Source organism: Trachypithecus francoisi, unplaced genomic scaffold (genome assembly GCF_009764315.1).
Source record: "Trachypithecus francoisi isolate TF-2019V2 unplaced genomic scaffold, Tfra_2.0 Lachesis_group12, whole genome shotgun sequence".
NCBI lineage: Eukaryota > Metazoa > Chordata > Mammalia > Primates > Cercopithecidae > Trachypithecus > Trachypithecus francoisi.
The window spans coordinates 101,404,039-101,413,755 of NW_022681457.1; positions in this window are offsets into that span (position 1 = coordinate 101,404,039).

Below are 9,717 nucleotides of genomic sequence, written 5' to 3' on the forward strand. Positions count from 1 at the left end.
GCGAGACTCCGTCTCAAAAAAAAAAAAAAAAAAAAAGGCCAGGTGCAGTGGCTCACACCTGTAATCCCAACACTTTGGGAGTCCAAGGCGGGCAGATCACAAGGTCAGGAGATCGAGATCATCCTGGCTAACACGGTGAAACCCCGTCTCTACTAAAAATACAAAAAAAAAAAAAAAATTAGCTGGGCATGGTGGCAGGCACCTGTAATCCCAGCTACTCGGGAGGCTGAGGCATGAGAATGACTTGAACCCAGGAGGCAGAGGTTGCAGTGAGCCGAGATGGTGCCATAGCACTCCAGCCTGGGCGACAGAACAAGACTCCGTCTAAAAAAAAAAAAAGACCTTGCCTCAGACCTGCTGAATAAGAAACTCACGGGGCGGGACTCAGAATTTCTGAGGCTCCATGAATCTCCCAGGTGATTCTAATGCTGGTGAAGTTTGAGCTGACTTCTGTTACCCCACAGAGATCTTTCTACACTTGATCTTAGCCAAAAGGCTAAGAAGCAATCCCCAGAGAGATCTCTCTAAAATGTAGTTCTAGTCATGTTACTCTCCTGCTTAATGCCCATCCATGACTCCTCTCTGCCCTCAGGATGAAGTTCTAACCCTTTTGTGTGGTATGAATGGCTATTTACAACTTCCAGCTGGCTTCCTCTACCTTACCTGTGGCCTCCCTGGCCACACTTTCCCACCACCATTGCCACACTGGGCTTCCTCGTCATCTCCTGAAATCGACATGTCTTCCCTCTTCTGGGCCTGTCTACATGCTGTTCCTTCCACCTAGGATGCCCTGTGCTCCATTTCAGCTGAGTGGGCGCCTACTTATTCTTCAAGGCCCAGTTCAAGAATTTTTTTTGTAGTTTTCTTGACATAACGTGTAATCATTAGTACTTTGCACATGGATATTGTTATAGCTTACTGAATATCCACTACATGTTGGGCACTGAGAAGATAAATATGAATAAGACCTAGTCCCCATTTTCAGGATGCTCACAAAACACAAACATAAAAATGTAATTATAAATAATGTAACAATTGTAGTGATTGGTATACATTACAGGAGTTGGTGGGAGGGGGGTTGGTCATTTTGGAAGGCTTCCTGGCCTTCGTATACCATAATCTCATTTAATGCTCACAACAACTTCAGGAAATCAGAGTTACTCTTATAATCACTTTATAGATATGGAAACACTCAGAAGTTCCCAAGTAACCCTCATACATGGTTGGGGATGTAAAATTTGAAGCCACTTTGGAAAACAATTTGGCAGCTCCTGAAAAAGATAAACATAAAACTACCATAAGACCCAATTTTACTCCTAGGTATAGAATTATTCCTACTTGAAGTAGGTTCATTTATACTTCAAGAGAAATGAAAACATATGTCTATGCAAAGACAAGACTTGGACACAAACTTGGACACAAATGTTTCTAGCAGCATTATTCATAATAGCCCCAAACTGGAAATACCTAAATATCCATCAACTGGTGAACAGATAGACAAAATGTATTAGATTCATACAGTGTAATACTATTCAACTATACAGAGGAACAAAGTACTGATACATGATACAATATGATCCTCAAAAACATGGTGCTAAATGACAGAAGGAAATCACAAAAGATCACATATAATTCCATGTACATGAGACATGAAAACCAGAAAAATCTACAAAGAATAAGTAGGCTGAGTGCGGTGGCTCACGCATGTAATCCCAGCACTTTGAGAGACCAAGGCGGGTGGATTACCAGAGCTCAGGAGTTCAAGACCAGCCTGGGCAACATAGTGAGACCTAGTCTCAACAAAAAACAAACAAAACTAGCTGGGTATGGTGGTGCATGCCTGTGGTTCCAGCTACTTGGGCTGCTGAGGCAGGAGAATCACTTGAACCCAGGAAGCAGAGTTTGCAATGAGCTGAGATGGTGCTGCACTCCAGCCTGGGTGACAGAGTAAGACCCTGCCTCAGAAAGAGAGAGAGAGAGAAAGAATGAAAGAAAAAGAAAGAAAGAGAGAGAGAGACAGAAAGAAAAGAAAGGAAGGAAGGAAGGAAGGAAGGAAGGGCCGGGCGCGGTGGCTCAAGCCTGTAATCCCAGCACTTTGGGAGGCCGAGACAGGTGGATCACGAGGTCAGGAGATGGAGACTATCCTGGCTAACACGGTGAAACCCCGTCTCTACTAAAAAATACAAAAAACTAGCCGGGCGAGGTGGCGGGCACCTGTAGTCCCAGCTACTGGGGAGGCTGAGGTAGGAGAATGGCGTGAACCTGGGAGGCGGAGCTTGCAGTGAGCTGAGATCCGGCCACTGCACTCCAGCCTGGGCGACAGAGCGAGACTCCGTCTCAAAAAAAAAAAAAAGAAAGAAAGAAAGAAAGGGAAAGAAAGAAAGAGAGAAAGAGAAAGAAGGAAGGAAGGGAGAAAGAAAGAAAGAAAAGAAAAAGAAAAAGAAAGATTGATGACTGTGATTGCCTGAGGGGTTAGGGTAGGAATGGGATTAATTATAAATGGGGATGAGGGCTCTTATAAATAGAGATGCAAAAATTTTCAACAAAACACAAGCAAACCAAATCCAGCAACATATAAATAAAAAGAATTACACTTCATCGGACTTATCCCAGGAATGCAAGATTGGTTTAACATCCAAAAATCAATTAGTGTAATATGCATATCTGTAAAATAAAGAACGAAAACCACATGATCATCTTAATAGATGTAGAAAAAACTTGAAAAAATTTCACACCCCTTCAAGATTAAAAAAAAAAATCAAGAAACTAAAAACAAGAAACTAGGAATAGGAAATAACTTTCTCAACCTGATAAAGAGCATCTATGAAAAACCCACAATTAGTGTCATACATAATGATGAGATACTGAATGCTTCTCCCCCAACCCTGGCCCCAAGATCAGAAACAAGACAAGGATACCCACTCCCTCCATTGCTATTCAACACTGTACTGGAGGTTCTAGCCAAGACAATTAGGCAAGAAAATAGCGTGGGGAGCAACTAGATTGATAAGAACAAGCAAAATCATCTCTATTTGCAGATAATGTAGAAAATTCTAAGGAATGCATTAAAAAACAACTAATAAATGAGTTTAATAAGGTCGTAGGATACAAGATCAGTATACAAAAATCAATAGTATTTCTATACATTGGCAATGAACAACCCAAATAATAAAATTAAGAAAACACTGTCTTTTACAATAACACCAAAAATAATAAAATACTTAGGGATAGATTTAACAAAAGAAATGCAAAACTTATACTCTGAAAACTGCAAAGTGCTAAATAATACTTTGTATTTTAATTGAATGAAATTAAATTTTATATTCATGGATTGGAAGACTTAATATTGTTAAAATGGCAATATTTCCCAAATTGCCTTCCAGATTCAATGTAATCACCATCAAAATTCCTGCGGGCTTTGCAGAAATTGACAAGTTGATCCTAAGATTCATATGGAAATTCAAGGGACTCAGAATAGCCAAGATAGTCTCTCTTTTTCTGTTTTTTTTTTTTTTTTTTTTGAGACGGAGTCTTGCTCTGTCGCCCAGGCTGGAGTGCAGTGGTGCGATCCCAGCTCACTGCAAGCTCCACCTCCCAGGTTCAGGCCATTCTCCTGCCTCAGCCTCCCGAGTAGCTGGGACTACAGGCGCCCGCAACCATGCCCAGCTAATTTTTTGTATTTTTAGACGTATATTAGAGACAGGGTTTCACCGTGCTAGCCAAGATGGTCTCGATCTCCTGATCTTGTGATCCACCCACCTTGGCCTCCCAAAGTGATGGGATTACAGGCATGAGCCACTGTGCCTGGCTGATAATCTCGGTAAGAAAAACGAAACTAGAGAACTTCCTGATTTCAAAACTTACACAAAGCTACAGTAGTCAACACAAGCATAAGGATAGACAAATAGATCAATGGAATAGAATTGAGAGTCTAGAAATGAGCCCTCATTTACAGTCAACTGATTTTTAAGAAGCATTCCAAGACAATTCAATGGAGAAAGAATAATTTTTTTCAACAAATGACCCTGGGACAATTGGATCCACATGTGAAAGAATGAAGCTGGATCCCAGTACTTTGGGAAGCCGAGGCAGGTGAATCACTTGCGGTCAGGAGTTCAAGACCAGCCTGGCAAACATGGTGAAACCCCGTCTCTACTAAAAATACAAAAATTAGCCAGGCATGGTGGTGCATGCCTGTAATCCCAGCTACTCAGGAGGCTGAGGCAGGAGAATTGCTTGAACCTGGGAGGCAGAGGTTGCAGTGAGCAGAGATGGCGCCACTGCACTCCAGCCTGGGCGACAGAGCGAGACCCTGTCTCAAAAAAAAAAAAAAAAGGAAAGGGAATGAAGTTGGACCCCCTAACTCACAACATATACAAAATTTGACTCAGAAATGCATCAAAGATCTAAATATATAAGCTAAAACTATAAAACTTTTAGAAAAAAGCATAGGCATAAATCTTTGTGACCTTATATTAGGCAACAATTTCTTACTTTTTTTTTTTTGAGACAGGATCTCATCTCTCACCCAGGCTGGAGTGCAGTGATGTGAACACAGCTCATGGCAGCCTCGACCTCCTGGGCTCAAGCAATCCTCCTGCCTCAGCCTCCTGTGTAGCTGGGACTACAGGCACTACTTGCCTGCCATCATGCTCAGTTAATTTTTAAATTTTTTATAGAGACAGGGTCTTCCTGTGTTGCTCAGGCTGGTCTTGAACTCCTGGCCTCAAGTGATCCTCATGCCTTGCCTCTCAAAATAATAATTTCTTAAATATGACACCAGAAGCACAAGCAACAAAAGGAAGAAAATAGATAAATTGGGCTTTATTAAAATCAAAAGCTTTTTTTTTTTTAGATGTAATCTCTCTGTCGCCAGGATGGAATGCGGTGGCACGATCTCGGCTCACTGCAACCTCCACCTCCGGGCTTCAAGTGATTCTGCTGCCTCAGCCTCCCAAATAGCTGGGACTACAGGCACACGCCACCACGCCCAGCTGATTTTTGTATTTTGAGTAGAGACAGGGTTTCACCATGTTGGTTAGGATGGTCTCGATCTCTTGACCTCATAATCTACCCGCCTCAGCCTCCCAAAGTGCTGGGATTACAGGCGTGAGCCACCACACCCGACCTAAAATTAAAAACTTCTTTGTTGCAAAGGACATCATCAAGAAAGTAATAAACCAACCTACAGCTAATTTTTTGATTTTTTATAGAGACAGTCTCACTATGTTCCCCAGGTTGATCTTAAACTCCTGGGTTCAAGTGATCCTCCTGGCTTGGCCTCCCAAAATACTGAGATTGTAAGTATGAGCCACCATGCCTGACCTATGTGATCTCACTTATATAAAATATCCAGAATAGGCAAATGTATAGAGATTCATGGCTACTTAAGGTTGTTGGGAAGGAGAGAAGAGGAATGACTGCTAATGGACACAGGGTCTTATGGGGGTGTGATGAAAATATTATGAAGGTGGTATAGTGATGGTTCCTGTGTATTATTTAGCAATCAGTGCAACCCTTCACATTAACAAATTAAAGGAAAAACCCATGTGACCATCTCCATAGATACAGGAAAAACACTTGAAACATTCAATGCTCATTCACGATTTTTAGAAAACTGACAGCTAGGCCGGGCGCGGTGGCTCAAGCCTGTAATCCCAGCACTTTGGGAGGCCGAGGCGGGTGGATCACGAGGTCAGGAGATCAAGACCATCCTGGCTAACATGGTGAAACCCCGTCTCTACTAAAAATACAAAAAACTAGCCGGGCGTGGTGGTGGGCGCCTGTAGTCCCAGCTACTCGGAGGGTGAGGCGGGAGAATGGCGTGAACCCGGGAGGCGGAGCTTGCAGTGAGCCGAGATCGCGCCACTGCACTCCAGCCTGGGCGACACAGCAAGACTCCATCTCAAAAAAAAAAAAAAAAAAAGAAGAAAACTGACAGCTAAATAAGAATACACAGGAATTACCTTCTACAGCAAATATCAAACTTAATGATGAAACTTTAGAAATAAGAGAAAGACATCCAGTATCATTCCTACAAATCAACATCGTATTAGTGATCCTGGACAAAGCAATAAAACAAGGAATAAGAAAAAAGCCACTGCCAGTCTGTTTAGAACTTATGCAATTAACTACAATGTTGTCCTGAACAAGGGTCATTTATTTATCAGACATTTATTGGGCATCTACCCTGTTCCAAGGTTGGGTCATAACTACCGCTCCCTCCTTGTCAAGGATGTTTACCTGCCTTAAGAAATTGCTTTGTCTTTCCCTGGATAGCCAAGGCCTGGCAGGTGTGCATATGCAGCAGGACTCTTGAGGTGCCTCAAGCTCTGGGTTGCAGCAGGGATAGAAAAGCAAACCTTTCAGGGGGTTTTAACTGAGAGTTTCAAAGGGCGCAACAGTGTGACAATACTTTTTTGTTATGTATATTAAGCTGCTTACTTTGCTTGTAGATCCTTCCACAGATCCTGGAAGAGAGAACAGGTAATAAAACTGAACTTTGAAAAATCTAAGATACTGAGAATCATAAAAAGAACCAAAAGGGCTCTTCACTCATTTGTTTCACAGAATTTTCCTTTTTTTTTTTTTTTTATTTGAGACAGAGTCTCACTGTGTCGCCCAGGCTAGCGTGCGGTGGAGCAATCTTGCCTCACTGCAACTTCCGCCTCCAGGGTTCAAGCAATTCTCGTGCCTCAGCCTCCTGGGTAGCTGGGACTACAGGCGCCCACCACCACACCAGGTTAATTTTTGTAAGTTTAGTAGAGACAGGGTTTTGCCATTTTGGACAGGCTGGTCTCGAACTCCTGACCTCAAGTGATCCGCCTGCCTCTGCCTCCCAAAGTGTTGGGATTACAGGCGTGAGCCACTGAGCCTGGCCCACAAACCTTTTTTGAGCATCTACTATGTGCCTGCCTCTGCCTGGTGCTAGGGAAACTATGCCCCCTGACTTTATGGAGCTTACAGCCAATTCTAATTCCCACCATATAAAGTTTATGGATTTGAACACATATTTAAACAAACACCTTTGAGCCTCTATGTGCTGGCTGGTAGATCCCAAACTTCAGTGCTCATCAGAATCAGAGGGCTTGTTAGAGTACAGCTTGCTGGGCTCCATCCCTAGAATTTCTGATTCAGTAGGTGAGGGGTGGGACCTAAAAATGGACATTTCTGGGCCAGGTGTGGTGGCTCACGCCTGTAATCCCAGCACTTTGGGAGACCAAGGCAGGTGGCTCACCTGAGGTGAGGAGTTCGAGACCAGCCTGACCAACATGGAGAAACCCTGTCTCTACTAAAAATACAAAATTAGCCAGCTGTGGTGGCATATGCCTGTAATCCCGGCTACTTGGGAGGCTGAGGCAGGAGAATAGCTTGAACCTGGGAGGCGGTGGTTGCAGTGAGCTGAGATTGCATCATTGCACTCTAGCCTGGGCAATAAGACCGAAACTCCATCTCAGAAAAAAAAAAAAAAAAAAAAAGGGGCATTTCTAACAAGCTCCAAGGTGATGTTGAGGATGCTGGTCAGGAGGACACCAGTTTGATGACCACTGCACCGGATAACACGCAATGCCCACACTGGGATTCAGACACTGCAAAATGTAAAAAAGAAAGAAAACAATCCCTATTCCTGAGGAGCTCACAGCCCAGTGGATTCACTCATTTGTTCATTCATTTGTTCAACAAATTAGGGCCTTGTGTGCATAACATCATTTAGCTTCCAGCCAAGCATGGTGGCTCACGCCTGTAATCCCAGCACTTTGGGAGGCAGGTGGATCACTTAAGCCCATGAGTTTGAGACCAGCCTGGACAACACAGTGAAACCCCATCTCTATAAAAAATACAAAAATTAGCCGGACGTGGTGGTGGCATGCTTGTAGTCCCAGCCCTTTGCGAGGCTGCGCTGGAAGGATCACCTGATCCCAGAAGGTCTAGGGTGCAGTGAGTCATAATCATGCCACTGCACTCCAGCCTGGGCAACAGAGTGAGGCCCCATCTCAAACAACCAAAAAAAAGCCACAAACAAAAATCATTTATTAGGTTGGTGCAAAAGTAATTGCGGTTTTCGCCATTAAAAGTGATGGCTATGTGGTGTCCAGCAAAACCCTATAAAGTAGGTATTGTTATTAGCCCCATGTTTACAAATGAGGAAATTGAGACTCAGAGAGGTAGGGCAATGTGTACAAAGTCATGCAGCATGTAATGGAGCCCAGGCTGTGCATCCCCAGGAAGCCCTACTCTTAACCTCTAGCCAAACCTCATGTATTATAAATATGTCATTTATTAAATTGTTATTAATGCCACCATCAAGGAAGAACAGAATGCTCTGGGAGCTCGGAGAGACTCCATTTGTGGAAGGATGGACTCCATCTATGGAAGGATGGACTCAGAGAAGGTTGGGGATGGGCCTGAAGGAGACATTTGCCAAAGGAAAGAAGGGGAGAAGGCTGCACAGCAGGCAGAAGGAGCTCTTTGGGAAAAGGCCAGGTGGCTCCATGGTTAAAATATGTAGAATAGGGCTGGGTGTGGCAGCTCACACCTGTAATCCCAGCACTTTGGGAGGCTGAGGCGGGCGGATTGCCTGAGTTTAGGAGTTCACCACCAGCCTGGGCAACATGGTGAAACCCTGTCTCCACAAAAATACAAAAAATTAGCCTGGTGTGGCAGCATGTGCCTGTAGTCCCAGCTACTTGGGAGGCTGAGGCAAGAGAATCGCTTGAACCTGGGAGGTGGAGATTGCAGTGAGCCGAGATCAGGCCACTGCACTCCAGCCTGAGTGACAGAGTGAGACTCTAAAAAAAACAAAAAACAAAACAAACATAGAATAGAGCGTCCCAGTACATCTCAATTCACTGATTCTAAGGCTTGTGCCGGTCCTCAAATGACCACAGCAAAGGGTGACCAGCAGGATGCCCAGTGTATCCGTTGGCTGGTGGTTGTGTTGACCTAGGTATGGCCACATACCCCTTTCTGGAGTGTGTAGTCCCTCAATTAAAGGGATCCCTGAGCACTCTAAGAGTGTTTGCCTAGTCAGCACTTTCTAGGCCTCTGCCCAGACAGGTTACTTTCCCAGCATGGGGACCACTGCCCTCTGGTGGCCACTCTGCCAAATGCAGCAATTGGGAAAAGCTAACTTTTATTGAGATCTCTTTAGGGACCAGGTTTTAGTCTATGTCATCTTTTCGAAAACCTTATAGAATAGGCATTATTATAACCAGTGAGACTCAAAGAGGTGAATTTAATTCTGTGAGGTCACACAGCTAGTCAGGGTGAGCAGGAGAGGCACTTTACCTGGTGATGCAACTAGACCGCAACATGGTCATCTGAGCTCCAAGGACCATGCTTATGACTTCCATGTGGTCCAGCCTCCTAACTGACATTATGGGGGCTCCATTCTGACCTTTGAGATTTCCTGTGTGTGTACCCTGCCAGATGCTGGAGAAACAAAGACATAGTCTTTTGCCCACAAACAATCTGACTAGTGGTCCCTCAAATATAAACTGTGAGAAGACACCTGGCTTCCGGAGCAGCAAAGGAAGCATGATATGCATGTGTGTGTATTTGGTATTCTAAGGAAACAGGCCCCTGGGGAAGCCTATAGGCAGTGTCCCAGCCACAAGGAATCCTCTTCCCAGACAATGCGTCCCCTGAGGCCAGCAATCCCCTACCCTACCACCACGACTAGGCTGTACTTTCAGGTCCCTGGGACAAGCCTGATCC